The following is a 14540-nucleotide window of genomic DNA, read 5'->3' as shown; positions in this document are numbered from 1 at the left end:
TTTTTCTTTTTAATTGGATCCTCGTTCGCTTGCATTGTCAGCGACATGGGGGACCCGATATCGGGAACATCCGGGAACTTGATTCGTAATTTGGCCCGGACTTGTGGTCTTATTTTGTCGAATGGCTCCCTATCATACTGCGTGTCATTCATATTTATTAAATCGTGACTGACACTCTTGAAGATGTCCTCCGCTTCTCCTCCCATAATTGAGACGAGCAAACTTTTCATATCACCTATCGCTAGGATGTTACCCGTAGTGCTCCTTTGTAGGGCGGCTATCCATTTGCCAGCACCCTCTGCAAGGGGGGTGAGTTGCTTCTTGAGGTTTTCCTTGTCCGCATAGGACCATGACATATAAACAGGTGGGTCACTGGCTTTTTTGTACAAGAGTGGCATCTGGTGTGTCACCCCTGTGTCTAGTGCCTTGGGCCGTGTGAGGTCATGTTGTCTGGGGTATTTCTGCCAAATCTTAAGACTGGCCTTCATGTATCCAAAGTCCCAATCCTCATCTCCTGCACCCTGTAGGATGCATTCTACAGCTGTTGCCATGTGCTGGGGCTCGAAGGACCCTTCTCTTGGCCATGGGAGCATCTGCGGGGCCAAGGACTCTGTCCAGCCTGCCAAATCGTGTGTAAAGGGGTTAACAGCATAATCTGATCCTTCCCCTAGTATCACTATCTCGTTGAGCGTTAGACCGTTGTCTCGCAGGGCGCATGGTCTGCTGAGAAACATGCTGGCACGCTGGCTAGCTCGGGTGTTGCGCATGGAAGCAGAGCCAGAGACATCATACATGATGTCATCTGGACATCCGTGCGTCCCCAATACTCTAAGGCCCTCTAATTCTGTTGTCCTAGACTTTCTCCTTCCCCCTGTATCACCTGAATTTCGAAGTTCCTGGCGTGGTGGGGGGAATGCGTTTGTCGTTGTTTGGGCCCATGATGCGGGAAGTAGTGGATCAAATAGATCCACCGTGGCAGTGCTCGGTGGGGGTGTCCCCTGTGGTGCGAAGCGGACCCAAGCAGCTGGGGCAGGTGTATATGTTTGTCTCGGTGTAGTTGGCTTGAGCCAAGGGGAGTGTCCATTGTGGCACAGTCCTCCATTTTCCTCCGTGTCTCTAAAGAGTTCTGCGTGTAATGTGGGGGGGGATAGGGTATGTACTGCTGCTTGGCCGCTTGAAGGTCCAAGGCCCACTCTCCTGAGGGTGTCAGTTATATGGTTATTCATTCGTTCCAGCTTCAGTGACGTGCGTCGGAGTGAGTGGAAGACCTCACCGGGTGGGGGACTGGGTGAGGTTGTTCTATTGAGTATGTCTGTAGGGATCTTTTCATTTGGGCTATGCTCCAGACTTTTGCTTATTCCTGTAGTTGTTCTCCAATTGTCATAGTGGACTGGAGTAGCCGCCGGGGGGGCCTGCCGTTCCCTATCCCTATACTCTTGGGGGACATTGGAGAATGTGATCAGGGAGGTATCGGTGTTTGCACTAAAAAATGGCAACTGGTCTTGAGGGGCGACCTCCCGCTCCTGGAGCCGTGGGGTCCTTGCTTTGAGGTCGGGGAGCAAATAGTGATGAAGCAGGTGAACGATGAGATGATGCGTGTGAGCGGTGAGATGATGTGTGAGAGTCGGTATCTGAGTCTTCGCTTTCATCCTCACCTAATGGTGCAGTCATGGAAGTGGGAGTGAGTTTTAGCGTAAATTGCGCATCTATCTATCCAGGTAATCCTGGCACTGTGGCCTGTATAGTTGGGCTGTTACCGATGGCATGTGGTGCAGGCATGGGGACGGCCGACGCTGGCAATGTGGGAGGTGTTGTTGGACTGGTGCTAGTGCCGGGTGGTGCCGGGCGGTCTGTACTGCATTCAGCAGTGGGTGCAGAGGAATCTGATAGTGTAAAAAGATCCTCTGGGAGTTGGCTGTATCCAACCGCTGGTAAATTATTTGTGGTAGAATGTAAATCTGGTTCTTCAGTTGAGGTGGACTTTATTACAGGGTACATACCGCTGGCCTGATAAGGTGGGGGAGCCGAAGGAGTGGTGGCCATTGCAGAAGTGTGCTCTTGTGCATTATCTTTAAAGATACGCCAGAGATCTAAGGTAGCCTTCCTTTTCAACAACTTGGTGCCAGAGTATTTGGTGTCTAGGAAGGTAGTGGCATGATCTAAGATCGTTTTATCAAAACTACCCTCTGAGGGCCATGGGTGATTCATGTTTTTCGTGAGTTTATGAAGTTCCCTACAATGTTTGAGTATGCGCTGTTCTTGCCTACCAAATGTTTTCAGGACATGCTGGAGAGGTGTTGCCATAATGAGATCTGTGAATGTGTGAAGGCAAGATAAGTATTTCACTGGGGGGTGGTGTTGCTGCCTACGCCTCCGTAAAGATCAGGTACGAGTTCACCTCCTACGCCCTCAATGACACGGTCATATATACCGTCTTGTGATTCGATGTTCTGGATAGGGGTGCAACCAGGGAAAAGGAGCTGGACGCCAAAGCAGGCGTCAGCTATTTTAGACTGCAGTGGGTTTCTGGGCCAAAAGCTCGACAAAATTACTGGGCCTTTCCAATGTTCAAGTCGTAAAATAAAGTATATGTGAAAGCCAGCAGTTGTCTTATATACAGTAGAACTGAGTATCCTATTCATAGGGACACTGGTATGTATATTGTACACTGTGAGTATGTAAATAAAATACTATTGCTTGCTCGGAGGGGTGGGCGCGCCCTGCCTCCGTATTTGTGCCCTAAATGTGGGGAAAGTTGGGATATCGATATCTTATAAGTTCATCTCCTATCTCATGAAGAATAATGATGGCGAGTAGTAGTCTTAAATCCAATTCCTCAGGTCCCCTGTATATTCCCTCAGGGGAAAAATCAGGGAATTCAAGATTGTGTCGGGCAAGGGCGATAATAACTTTACTCTGTAATGTGTTTCGTGGCCAGGAGGAAGTAACGTTGGTTGGTATTTCTAAGCCTGGGGATAGTAGGCGGATGCGTATGTAGATCCAATCTGGTGTTCTGTGCACCGCAGTGCCCAATATTCTTTTCTCATATATTGCGTGAAGTGCCTGCATGGGGTTGTGTGGCGGTGAAGGGTAGGTGCTGCAGAATATATATATATAGCAGTACAGCAGGAAATACTATTTTGGTTTGTGTTTCCAGGTGCTCGTTGATGTCTCAAGGGGGTGTTAGAATGCTGGTGCGATAGATAGCGTGATCTGCCTGTTATGACTGTAATCAATGCCAAGTGCCTGAAATATTGTGAGGAGAATCGTGCTAGTGAGGGGTGTCACGTGAATGAAACAAGACGGGTGGCCGTCAGAGAGACCCACAACGTGATTGTTGATCAGGTATATGGTGATATTGTTGTGGGGATTACTGTTCATTCCCAAAAATTGAGTTGGAGCAATTGGATGGGCGTGCAAGATCAGGCAGGGATACAGAATCTGCGGAGTCTTGTAAATAATCACTCAACAGTGCTCTCAAAAGGGGTGCTGTGTCGTTCTGAGTCTGTGGGTGTACAGAAAGGGAATCAGAGGCGGAAGGCGTGGGGGGATTGGGAACTTCAGGGTTTGGGAGAGAGGCTGTCTCAGATGAAGCCATTGACAATACGGAATCCAATGAAGATTCCCCATCGGTAACAAAAATAGGGGAGGGAGCAGAATAGGTAGGGTAACCTGGGTGTTCAAAAGAAGGTAAATGAGGAACAGACAGGGTGGAGGAGTTGGAGTGTTTGTCAGAGTAAAGTAGGTGGGGGCAAACCGTGACTGGAGATGGCGGGGTGAAAGATATATCTGGGAGGGCGTCAGATAGGTCTGTCAGGGAGGTTGCAGAGATGTGAACTTGGGTGTTTTTGGTGAAGGTGACCCCTAAAAGCGTCCAAGCATCGGATAATATGTTCCTGAGTTCGTCAGTGAGGGGAGTGAATTCGCTGAAAGTAATATTATGGACGACCTGAGGAGTGTCGTGCACGAATTGGATAGTGCAGTCGATAATTTGTGGGGGGGGTTGAACATCACGAACGTGAGAGAGGGCTGCACATAACTGGTGTAGGAGGTGCAAAGAGGGAGACAAGGGGGTAGGAGAAATAGTTGTTCCCCCCTTTTGGCAATCAATTGCAGGAGCAAATGATGGACAAAAAAAATGGACGTAGGGTGAGTGGCAATGCGAAGCAAGGGGAGGTAGTGGGTGAAGAGAAGGCTACCTTTCTACCTAGCAGGGCTGCAAGAAAGAAAGGGAAATGGTGGTCAGCATGCAGCTCAGACAACAGGGAAATGGGAGGGCGGTGAGAACCGAGGGCAATGACGGGAGTTGGGGCAGGACAGGGGCACAAGAGGGGGGGTTTGGAAAAAAGGCGCGTATGTTATCAAAAGCACACGGAGGCAACTTCAAAGCACAATTTTGCAGAGAGCAAGACAAATGACAGAAAACATGGAACAAAACAACTATTAACCAAGATCAAATATTGAACAATAAATAATGATGAGATAAAAAGGATGCATCCTGAAAAGAAAAACAAAAGCCTAGATATGAAATCTCACTAGACACGATAGGCACGGTGGAGCACCATGCAAAAAGAGGAGAGGGGGTCGAGAGGCAAAATGTAGTAGGAAGGACCCGAAGGAGCAAAGGCGGGAGGGGGGGTGTAGAAAAGACAGGGGGCTCTGTACAGAGAAGGGGAGGGGAGATGGATTCGGAGCGAGAAAGAGGAGGAAGGGGGCAGAACAAGGGAGAGAAAAAGCAATTCAAGGTAGCGTAAAGCAGCCAACAGAGCCGTGGGTCAGGGAGGGGAGGGGGCGCGGGGGAGCTGGGCTGCCGTGGCAGGGAGAGAAAGAGAACAGGTGCGCCAGGCGATGTAGTGAGCGACAGGCGGAGGGAAGGGAAGTGGAGTTCTACAAATAGCACAAGTCAGTTCCTCTTTCTGTGCTGGTGCGGAGAGAATTGACAAAGCCCAACGGTGAGAGATAAGAAAAAGGCAAACAAAAGACAAAATAGTGACACCCAAACCTTGCAGAAAACGGTTGTGTGGAGAACAAAGGAAAAAGGGAAAGGACGAGAAGGAATGAGACCCGGAAGGGTAAGGGCGGAGTGGGCACCGGGAGGCAGCCCTCATGAAAGAAGCAGAGAAGACCAACAGAACCCAGACCAATAAAAGGTATAACCATCCCCGGACTTGAACCGGAGGGAAACCAATAACCTCAATAATCGTCCCCGGACTGGCAGGAGGGAGATCAATACAATCAACAAACCATCCCCGGGCTTGAACCGGAGGCTAACCATCCCCGGACTGGCCGGAGGGAGACCAATACAATCAATAAAACATTCCCGGGCTTGAACCGGAGGCTAACCATTCCCAGACTGGCCGGAGGTAAACCAAGAATAATCAAGAATCGTCCCCGGACTTGAACCGGAGGGTAACCATAAAACCCACAAAATCTGAAGCCGCAGAATGTAGTCAAGAGAAAGCTACATAAGTATGAAGAAAAAAAGGAGGACAAATAGTGACCACACAAGGAAAGAGAGAGAGAGAGAGAGAGAGGGTTTTCTTAAACGTGACCAGAGAGACTGCCACGGGGGGGGGGTCAGGAGCTCAGCCAGAGACAGCTCAAAAGAGTCCGCCACACACCCATGTAGCAAAGACCAAGGAAATTCAAGGGAAAAACTAAAAATCCTTGGCTTACCCGTGGTCTGCAATGGGTGGAGGCGGGAACTCTCAGAGGCAGCTCGTGAGAGAGCTTCAGATCCACCGCAGGCAAGAACAATCGTGGTACGATGAACGTCGTGGTTGCCAGCTGATAAAGGGAGATATTTCGATGCCCTTTAGGGTGTGGTCACCTCACCTGTGGACGGAGGCCACCGACGCAACCCTTCACCGAGGAACAAGGAAGAAAGATGTAAGATGACGAATAATCTGGTTGGAGTGGCACTTTTATTCAATAAGTCAAAAACATCAATAAAATGCAATATCAAATCATTATCTATGCAAAGCCATTATGAAAACCTGACTTCACTCCGTCATGGATAAACCTCATGATCATTATAATGCTCAGAAGTCCAGAAACCTGGTTGGAATTAGGACCTGCAAAAATGGCATAATTGAAATCAGTGAGAAATTCAAAAGACACCGAATATATTCTTATGAAAATATAGCGCCTAGAGGCAAGCTTTTCTAAAGAGAACTAGACATGCAAGATTAACATTTCAAGAGATCCTAAATGCAAGGAATTGGGTGTGGATGGAAAAATACAGAGAACAATCAAAGATTAAAAGGCAAAAAGGTTATCTAGATTGGGATGTACCACCTGAGAAAGAGGCTTTGAAGTCCCAAATCAGATAAACGGCCGGCCGGAGAACCCACGCTCGTGCTAGGCACTGGCAGGAGAGTTCTGGCTTCTAATTGAGGTGCTGGATCTGATATACCTGAAAATGCAGAACTATGACACTGTTCTGGCGCACTTTCTGACGCAGGTGGCTTGACGGCATGTCTTAGGACACGGAACTGGTAAGGTGGTTGAAAACAAAGAACATCTTGTCTTGTACATGTCTCTAAAAATATGTAAGAGCGGAACTTAAGACAGGTTGCTCCTATCGCAAAGCTGCGGCTGTGGTTTCACTTGGCCAAGCTAAGTTTCGAAAATAATAATGTAGCAAGAAGTACCAACTGCTTCCAACTGGTCTTTGTGTACGTGCATGTGTGGGTGTCTTGCAAGTGTGTTGTGGAAAGTTACTGTGCTGTACGTGGTTGCCCAAGCTACCTCTCAGCGTTGGGCACAAGAGACATTCATATTTGTGATAAGTGAGGCCTAGTAGATCTCTATATTTTAAGACGGTGAGAACTGGTGGACCCTGGTAGATATGTCAGGGAAGGTGTGAGTTACTATGTCACCAGTGACTGTGTGACATAAAAATGGCCAAAGCAGCACATTTCCAGGTTATGGTTTGTGGGGCCTATATAGAGACCTTCATGCTACCAAGGTCGATAAAAATGCTTTTTCTGGTAATCAGATGGTAAAACGTATTCCTCCATCAAAAGGCACTATGTAAAAGACAATGGTGCAATTTCTTAGACTGTGCTAAAGCTCTCACTGTGGACAAACAAGCGCCAATGAGCGAAATCTGGAGAATACGAGACGGGCTCAGCACGAGCAAAGATGGTCTACTACTGGGGGGCGACAAATCATGATACCGAGGAATATGTAGGCAAGAGTCGTGCAGCTGGCGTACCAGGGATTCCAAGGCATTGCAAAACCAAAGCCTATCTCAGAGACAAGGTGTGGTTCCCTGGTATAGACAAATGGGTGAACGAGAGAGAGTCAGAAGCTGGCACTCCTGCATCATAGCGAGTGGATATCCACCAGCTGCCCTGATAATTACCAAAGAAGCCTGCCTAACACAATGGTCATGTGTCAGGTAGCTTTCCTGATGGTAGGTCCACTGCAGAAGTGGTGGCCAGCCACACCTAGTACCCCGTGGTGGAACTGGTGCGATCCACAACATTCATGTATGTCAAGCCCGCACTGGAAAAGATATTTGCATTGCTAGGGATTCCTGACGAGATAAAAACAGACAATGGACCTCCATTTCAGGGGCAAGAATCATATCTCCACAGTTTGAACATAAAATATCAAAAGGTGGCCCCAGGCCAATGGAGAGGTAGATCGCCTTATGCGCACCTTGAACAGAGCACTACGGAAGGGAGTGGAGCACGGAGAAGTTGCAGAGTGCTGCCTGCACCGGTTATTGAGGGCCTTCAGGCAGACACCACACAGCACCACAGGGTGTGCTTCAAGTGGCCTGTTGCTGAGGTAGCGAACACGGACATCATCCCCGCTGGGCCCAGCAGGAGCTCCAGAGTTCATAGACATCCAAGCCGCACAAGAGAAGCGGCAAACCAAGAATGACAGTGCCAGCCAAGACCGCAGAGCAGTTGTTTCTGACCTCATTATCGGAGAGAAACTGATCACAAAAGTTCGTCACCCAGGATGGAAATTCCACACTCCATTCTAAAGAGAAGTGTGGGAGATCGCCAAAATCCAAAATTCAGGGGGCAATGGTCTCTGTCCAATAAGGACTGTCCACGGTATCCAGAATCATATCCTGGTTCAAGCTAGTCAGGTCCGGAGAAAATAAGCATGATAATAGCCAAAAAGCAGTGGATAACACCTGCAAGTCAGATACAACTACCTCCAGCCCCGCAGGGATACAACAACAGCCAGGCCAGATAAGACGGTGGTAGCCCCGAGAGAAACAAGTAGCCAAATGCCTGCCATCCAGGTGGCAATGAGCAATGGACAAACCATGAGTCCGGGAGCAAATGGTCACAGTCAGAGATATGGACTCCAGCCCAATCTTGCACCCAACCAGAGACTGAGAGTCCGGCGAGTATGCAACTCGAGGAGCAGGAAAAACAAAGAGACCCAGGATTGCTGCTGGGATTGGTCAGTAGAGTGTTCAGAGCAGTCTAGATGCACAGCTGTGCATGAGTCAACAAATAGCACACTTTCCTGTAGAAAAGGCGACTAGCCCTCCAGCAACCTAGAAATGGCAAGAGGTCTTAAAAGGTCATAATCCAACGTGAGTTATCACAAAATGCTGAACCTTAGTTGACAGAGTTAGTAGATTGATCATTTTCACACGATTCCGTCCAAGAAGAAAAAACCATAATAAGCAAATCAATTTGAAAACCGTCTGAACCATAACTACATTGGGATCACTAAGTTTTTATATATATATATAAAACACAGTGGTCAGATTGTAGATATGGGTCAGACAATATATATGGAAAATAAATAAAAGGTAACTGTGTAAAATGGGCTTATATTGCCAACAAGAGGTTCTAGTGACATCACAAACCAAGAGGCCAACGCCCGAGATGGTAAAATAGGCCTATGTTATAGGTATTTTTTATATTACCCAATTTATTTCAGTATTCTTAAGAAAGATTTGGAGCATTTGGGCATCAGACTCTGTTTTCTATTGTAATTAATATTTTGCGGGAGACTGCAGATGTCTCTCAATGCTTTTGGAAATGTGTTTTTTTGGGGGGAATAGATAATAAACTAAAATTTAAATGTGTTTTCATGGAGCAATGTGCATTAGACTAAGTAACATTTTAAATTTAAATCAGTATTGTAAGGAGATTAAAAACATATTCTAAAATGTGCTTTTCTTTTGTTATACATTGTCAATATAACGTAGGTTTAACAATGAGGAAAATGGGAAATTAAAGTGCAGTGTAGGACCGTATACTTAACATTTTGCTAACAGGATTCTGCATTTAGAATGTTTATTTTCAGACACTGGGGAGATTTTATTGTTAGATGCTTGCATCAAGGCTCTGCCTGCAAGAATAAGCTTGTAAGGTGTGCTGATTATTGCTCCAAGAGCAAATTAAATCATTTGTATGTGCATCAATATCACCCCAAGGTGTATCTGGGCACTGATGGTGCAACAAATCAGTTGAAAAGCCAGATCTTGAAATTGTTTCTGAACTCCTGCAAGGAGGGTGCTGTTCGGAGATGGATGGGCAGGTCGTTCCAAGTCTTGGCTGCGATGTAGGAAAAGGCATGACCTCAGCTGCGGTGGATGAGGGCGGTGATCTCACGGGCTAGCTCGGCAGAGTGTAGTAGTCTTGTGGGGCAGTGGAAATTCAGTCAATGGTTGACGTAGGCCGGTCCTAGATCATGTAGGGCTTTATAAGCTTGAGTGAAGATCTTGAAGTGGCATCTCTTCTGGATGGAGAGCCAGGTGGGGGTGATGTGGGTCCTTTTTGGGAGGTCTAGGATGAGTATGGCTGTCGTGTTCTGTATTGTCTGGAGTCTTATAAGAAGCTGGGCAGAGATGCCAGTGTAGAGAGCATTACAGTCGTTAAGGCGGCTGGTGACGAGGGCCTTAGTGATGGTTTTTCTGGTGTTGGTTGGGATCCACCAAAACCGAAAGATTCTGCGGAGGGTGTAGAAGTAGGCAGAGGTGACTGAGTTGATTTGCCGTTTAATGGTCAGTTGGCTGTCCAGGATGATGCCTAGGTTCCATGCCTGGTCTGTTGGTGTGGGTGTGGGTCCGAGTTCTGACGGCCACCAGCTGTGGTCTCAGATGGAAGTGTTCTTCCTGAAGATCAGTACTTCAGTCTGATTAGAGTCCCTCATCCAGTTGGCTACGTTGGTCACGGTGTTGTAGAAGTTGGTTCTGGCAGTGGAGGGGTCTGCAGAGAGCGAGAGGATTAGTTGAGTGTCATCTGTGAATGAGATTATGTTGAGGCCTTGGGGTCTGACAAAGTCTGCGAAGGGAGTCATATAGTTGTTGAAGAGAGTAAGCTTGAGGAATGATCTTTGGGGTACGGCGCATATGATGTCCTTGGGTTTGGGGTGAAGGGAGGAATCCAGATGTTCTGAGTGCGAACCGTCGAGATGGAGGCGATCCACTTGAGGGTTTTATGTTGTATGACAGGGCTGTGGAGTCTGTTGATGAGGGTGGGGTGGGACACGGTGCCAAATGCTGCTAAGAGGCTGAGGAAGATCAGGGCTGCTGTCTCTCTGTGTTCGAGGAGGATCCTGATATTGTCTGTAGCGGCAATCAGAGCGGACTCCGGATGTGATTTTCACTGAGTCCTGATTGGGAGGTGTCCAGTAGGTGGTTCTGTTCCAGGTATTTGGTGAGCTGCTGGTTGATGGCCTACTCGAGTAATTTGGCAAGGTAGAACAAGGATATAGGACGGTAATTGTTTTGTTCACTGGGGTCGGCGGATGGTTTCTTTTAGGAGGGGTCTGACCTCTGCTTATTTTCAACTGTCCGGGAAGGCTACTGTGGAGATGAAGGAATAGAGATTGAAGAGGTGGTAGGGGCAGAGGTCGGTGGGTGCCCCGGAGTGGAACAGCGCTGTCATTATGATAATGGTTTTGAATTAGCACTGTAAGAAAAAAGAAATGTTTTTTTACCCATCCATTGATCTTCATGTTAGCCATCCATTTATCTTTTTATTTGTTTAAGAAATCAACATTTCCTTTAAATGACACCTGCCCTGTGAATGATGGAAGACAGTTCACATTGATGCCTGTGAAGTATGGGCTATGAAACCAATGGCAAACATTAAAAGGTAGTGAGGGTGGTGGATTCTTTGTCGACATTGCTAAAAGTTAGCACAATCTTGGCTGCCATGTTGCGGCTTTTGCACACGTTCCTACATGACTTTGTTTTCACTAAGCTCTGCTTGTGCCTGTTCACATGAGAACGGTCTGCTTTTCGCGTTCCTTGCATTTCTATGTGGTTTTCGTCTGCCCATGATTTACAAGGTCGAAAAACAATGTAACTTGTTATTCTGCTCTGGTCAGTCCCCCGCACTTAGACATAAAACGAAACACAGCTGCACTGCTGAAAATCGAGTTCTTTTAATATTGCATGCATGCATGTTAGAGACACTTGGAGAAAAACCTTTCCAGAGAGAAGAGCTGTGCTTGTCCGGAGATGTAAACCTTTGCATCTAGACTTGGCGGTATGGTGTCCCCCTTACAAAGCCCAGAGGTCTTCTTTTTTATAATAAACTAGTTCCTAGAACGGGAGGGTGGCAAGGCACAGTAGGCTGTTTTTCCACTAGCTTTTTAAATGATATCCCCGTTCATATTTTATGTAATTGTAACAATGCTGACTATATTGTGTTTATGCATTATGCTGAAAGTACTGGCACATGTACTGCATTTTAGAGCACATTAATTAAAATAAACATTTTAAACGATACCGTGTCTCTGATTACTCATGTTGTGGACAAGAGTGAGTGAGCGAAAGAGTGTTCTTGCTCCCATGATTCCTGAGAGAGTCAGAGTGACATGTTCTGGGTTGTCTAATCATTGGTAGCTTTGCTGTAGTACGGAGAATGAATGAGACACTATAGCTAATCGGATTGGGATTTTGGGCACTAAGGTGGGTAGTTGGTACACCACTATACACCGAGGTCCTGGTTTCCTGCGCATAGTTCTGTATATGTGCAGAATCCCTGCAACAAAATAAAAAAAAGGTGTATATGGCATCACAAATGGAGGGATTCCAGAGGTAGTCTCTAGTGGTTTAAGATGTTGTTCCCATGGATATAGTGACAAACGGCCACATTGGTTGCTGATGAAAGAAAGGGCAACCTTTAAGATGCTATGTATTACACTTAGAGTGTTCTAGTACTAAAGTCCAGAATATATATGAATTGTCTTAATGTCTACAAACCCACAACCTGACATTGAATTATAACAACAGGCTCATTCCAACACCAATTAACAGGCAGATTACCTTATTGTGATGCCCTAAATGTGTCAGGTATGCCCAGACTTGAGTCCTGTGCTCACTGTACCATGGGCATCAACCTACATCTCTTTCCTTTTTTTGGTTTATATAGCGCAAACTCAACCCGAAGTAAGCAGAGCGCTTTACATGAGCACCAGTTGCGTAACAGATGGACACATAGATTGATGGACTCCACCACCCTCCTCGACAACCTCACCAATCTAGGACTGAAGCAGCTCATCACCACCCCCACCCACAAAGCCGGACACACCCTCGAACCCATCTTCATAGGAGGGACAAACATCCACTTCAACCACACCACGCAGCCCCTCTGGACAGACCCCCACTGCGTACACTTCACCTTCAACACTACCACCGCACCCCATCACAAAGGAACTGGAGCAAGATCACAGAGGAACACCTCAACACCACCCTCCTTCACGACCCACCCTCCGCCACGACCAACGCCAACTCCGCAGCCAAAGAACTACACCGCTGGATATCCAGCTGCGTGGACAAGCTCGCACCCCTCCACCACACCACCAAACAGCGCCCCCTGAAGGCAGCCTGGTTCACCACCGACCTCCAAGAAGCCAGGCGCTCCTGCAGTCGCCTTGAGAAGCTCTGGAGGAACAGGAAAACCACCGAAGACCAGAACAACTACAGGAACGTCATGAATGAATACCACCAGCGTATAAGAGCCACCAAGCGGACCTTTATCAAGAACAAAATCCACACCAACTCAAGTAACATGAAAGAACTCTTCAAAGTCATACAGCAGTTTACCAAACCCCCCAGCGAAGCCTCGGACGTCACACCATCTCAGGACCTCTGCAACCAGCTCAGCTCCTACTTCCACCAGAAAATCAAGGCCCTCTACGACAACATCAGCGAACAAACTCCAGACACTACCCCCCCACACCACCGGCAACCAGCCGACCATCACCACCTGGAAACCTGCTACCACCGAAGACACCTCCACGACCATGAAGAAAACCCACTCAGGAGCCCCCGTGGACCCCTGTGTGATGTCCTCTTCATAAACAAACAGTAGACAGCATAAAGGTAAGAGTCTTCTTTATTGACACCCTCACCGACAATGACATAAACTGTCATCAGGTACAGCCTGGGTTCTAATCTGTCATCGCTGACGCTGAGGTCATAACATTCCAAGAGGGGAAAGAGATGAGATAAGAGGCCAAACTGTCACACTTCTCCCCCCGCATACAAATAAAGAGGAGTGAGAGAATAAAGAAAAGGGTGAACATTATTCAAGAAGACAGTGAGACCATCAAGCTACAAAATCTCTAAGATATGCCGGTCTCTTAATTACTCTACCACTCTTCCTCAGAGCTTCATAACTACCTTCATGAAGTTTTTGAGAACATAGTCCTTGTGAATTATGTGACATACGATCACACCCAACTTGGATACCAGAACATTCTTTCGGACCAGGGACAACCACTATCCTGTTTTTATTCCAAATGCGACCGTCATGGGTTTTGACCGCATTATTAAAACATTTCACCACTCGCAGTCTTCTGGTGAACTTGGGCCAATCAGCACAACCTTTAGGAGCCTTAACTTTAATGAAATCTCCCACACACACAGATACATTGCAAACATTATTAGACTTGTCAAACATGACCTTCCTCTTCTCCTGTGCAACCAATTCTTTGTTTCACCAGCCTCCAATGGTATTTTCTATGCAACCTTTAGACCAGTACATCCATCCTGGATTAACCTTGGTAGATGGTACTCTGCCTTTGAACAATTCAAATGGAGATTTACCAGTGGTCGTGTGAGGAGACATGCGATATCCAGAAACTCTTCTGGACAACTCAAGTTTCCAATCCAAATTGTTGGCTCTAGCTAATTGGATACCCTCTTTGAGTGTCTTAATTACCCTCTCAATGGCTCCATTAGTCTCAGGCTGGTATAGAGCAGATGTTTTGTGCACAATGCCACACTCATGCAAGTAATTCGCCATCTCACGTGAGCAAAACTGCACATCATTGTCTGTTAACAAATAACGTGGAAAACTTTCACGTTTAAAGATATTGTCCAAAAATCTAATCACGGAGGTAGAGCAAATATCATGTACACACGACACCTCTACCCATCTAGAATAGAGGTCCATGAGAACTAAAACATAGGGGGTGGCGTGTTCTCCTCTCACTGGTCCCAAAATGTCCATGGATACTTGGGAAGAGTTCTACAGACATGGGTGTGTGTCTAGTTCTCAAAACTTTGTCACTAAGCAGACACTCAGTACAGTCCC

Source organism: Triturus cristatus, chromosome 2_2 (genome assembly GCF_964204655.1).
Source record: "Triturus cristatus chromosome 2_2, aTriCri1.1, whole genome shotgun sequence".
NCBI lineage: Eukaryota > Metazoa > Chordata > Amphibia > Caudata > Salamandridae > Triturus > Triturus cristatus.
The sequence above is the reverse complement of the archived record's forward strand: the minus strand, read 5'-3'. Positions refer to the sequence as shown.